Raw genomic sequence first — 2,744 nt, 5'->3', positions numbered from 1 at the left:
ATTTGAAGGTGAAATTAGAGTCCATCTGTTCAGAGGTGTTTTTAATCAGCGAGATGACTTTCAGGTGTCAGTGTGTGCCCTGTTTTATTTAAAGAACAGGGATCTATCAAAGTTTGGTCATGTTTGTGAAAGTGTATCATGGCACAAACAAATGAGATCTCTGAGGACCTCAGAAAAAGAGTTGGTGTTGCTAATCAGGCTAGAAAATGTTTCAAAGCCATCTCTAAAGAGTTTTCGACTCCACTAATCCACAATCAGACAGATTGTGTACAAATGGAGGAAATTCAAGACCACTGTTACCCTCCCCAGGAGTGGTCCACCAACAAAGAACACTCTAAAAGCAAGACGTGTAAAAGTAACAAAGCCTTTCTCACATTGGCTAATGTTAATGTTTATGAGCCCATCATCAGGAGAACACTGAACAACCATGGTGTCCATGGCAGAGTCGCAAGAAGAAAGCCACTGCTCTCCAAAAAGAACATTGCTGCCCATCTGCAGTTTCCTAAAGATCATGTGGACAAACCAGAGGAAAACTGGAGAAATGTTTTGTGGATGGATGAGACCAAAATAGAACATTTTGGTTTAAATGAGCAGCGTTATGTTTGGAGAAAGAAATCACTGCATTCCAGCATAAGAACCTTATCCCATCTGTGAAACATGGTGGTATTAGTATCATGGTTTGGGCCTGTTTTGCTGCATCTGGTCCAGGACGGCTTGCCGTCATTGATGGAACAATGAATTCTGAATTATACCAGCAAATTCTGAAGGAAAATGTCAGGACATCTGTCCGAGAACTGAATCTCAGGAGAAAGTGTGTCATGCAGCACGACAACGACTTCAATCACAGAAGTCGTTCTACCAAAGAATGGTTAAAGAAGAACAAAGTTAATGTTTTGGAATGACTGAGTCAAATTCCAGACCTTAATCCAATTGAAATTTTGTGGAAGGACCGGAAGCAAGCAGTTCAAAGGAGGAAACCCACCAACATCACAGAGTTGAAGTGGTTCTGTACTGAGGGATGGGCTAAAATTCCTACAAGCCATTGTGCAGGACTGATCAGCAGTTACAAGAAACGTTACTTGCAGTTATTGTTGCAAAAGGGGGTCACACCAGATACTGAAAGCAAAGATTCACATACTTTTGCCACTCACAAATATTTAACACCGGATCATTTTTCTCAATAAATAAATGACAAAGTATATATTTTTGTCTCCTTTGTTTAATTGGATTCTCTTTGTCTACTTACAGGATTTGTGTGAAAATCTAATTATGTTTTGGGTCATATTTATGCAGAAATATAGAAACTTCTAAAGGGTTCACAAACTTTCAAGCAGCACTGTATGTACACACACACACACACACACACACACACACACTCATATATATATATATATATATATATATGACTTTTTTACATCTGGGTAAATATTTTTTTAAATCAAGAAAGCAACAACTAAACAGATCATTCCAACACTATTTGTGATCATTGACCACAAAACCAGTTATAAGGGTCAATTTCTTGAAATTGAGATTTATACATCATCTGAATGCTGAATAAATAAGCTTTCCATTGACGAATGGTTTATTAGGATAGGACAATATTTGGCCGAGATACAATTATTTTAAAATCTGGAATCTGAGGGTGCCAAAAAAATCAAAATATTGAGAAAATCGCCTTTCAAGCTGTCCAAATTAAGTTCTTAGCAATGCATATTACTAATCAACAATTAAGTTTTGATATATTTACGGTAGGACATTTACAAAATATCTTCATGGAACATGATCTTTACTTAATATCCTAATGATTTTTGGCATAAAAGAAAAATCGGTCATTTTGACCCATACAATTTATTGTTGGCTATTGCTACAAATATACCTGTGCTACTTATGACTGGTTTTGTGGTCCAGGGTCACATTTAATAAATACATTTTAAAACTTCATATTTATGTATTTGCTATGTATACACTTTCATTCAAAAGAGTGGGATCATTAAAATGTTTATTTTTATTGAAAATGTTTCTTGTATTTGATCAAAAACAGTAAAAACAGTAATATTGTGAAATATAATTACAAATTAAAATAATATTTTTTTTTATATGAATACATTTAAAAAATGGCATTTATGCCTGTGATGACAAAGCTGAATTATTCAGCATGCATTACTCAATTCTTCATTCTAATATGTTGGTTCGGTCCTCAAATAACATTATTATTATCAATTATTATTACCAATTATCAATGCTGAAAGATTTTGCGGAAACCATGATATAAAAATTACAGCATTTATTTGACTTTTGATAAATTTAATGCATCCTTGCTTAATAAAAGTATGAATTTCTTCCGAAAAAATACATTACTGATCTTATATGAAGTTTTTAATGGTTTGGTGTATTTAACGATATTGTAAATGGTAAAAAAAAAAAAATGCTTTGGTATTAATAGAACTAGACTTAATGTTCACTTGGCTCTGAGAGGTAAGGTTGGGGGGAGGTGTCTGAGGTCAGGGGTGACCAATCACATTGCTACATTATTTGTCTTGGATCTACAGCATATATACTGACTAATTCAGTGTGTTCAAACTTCAGGCTGTGCTGAAATCCCCCTTCTAGTAAACACACTCGAGTACACTTAAGCAGACACGCTCTCTCTTACAAAAAACACATATACACACCAAAAGGCTGACTCTATCAACATGATTGATGCCTGCTTTCTGGCTGCCTTTCCACCAGCATGAATTTGTGGA

At 34.9% G+C, this 2,744-nt stretch overlaps 1 long non-coding RNA gene across 1 annotated transcript in view; it reads right to left on the bottom strand.

The window, feature by feature from the left end:
- The window catches only part of LOC107668954 (uncharacterized), a 13,076-nt gene extending 11,026 nt beyond the window's left edge, over positions 1-2,050 (bottom strand). Inside the window, exon 1 of the long non-coding RNA XR_001631937.1 lies at positions 2,040-2,050. This is a non-coding gene — a long non-coding RNA (uncharacterized LOC107668954). The remainder of the gene's footprint in view (positions 1-2,039) is intronic.
- Between the last annotated feature and the right edge of the window lie 694 nt (positions 2,051-2,744).

The sequence above is a fragment of the Sinocyclocheilus anshuiensis genome, unplaced genomic scaffold (genome assembly GCF_001515605.1).
Source record: "Sinocyclocheilus anshuiensis isolate Anshui unplaced genomic scaffold, SAMN03320099.WGS_v1.1 scaffold4, whole genome shotgun sequence".
Taxonomy (NCBI): Eukaryota; Metazoa; Chordata; class Actinopteri; order Cypriniformes; family Cyprinidae; genus Sinocyclocheilus; species Sinocyclocheilus anshuiensis.
Note: the sequence above shows the minus strand (reverse complement) of the source record. Positions and strands in the feature narration are given on the sequence as shown.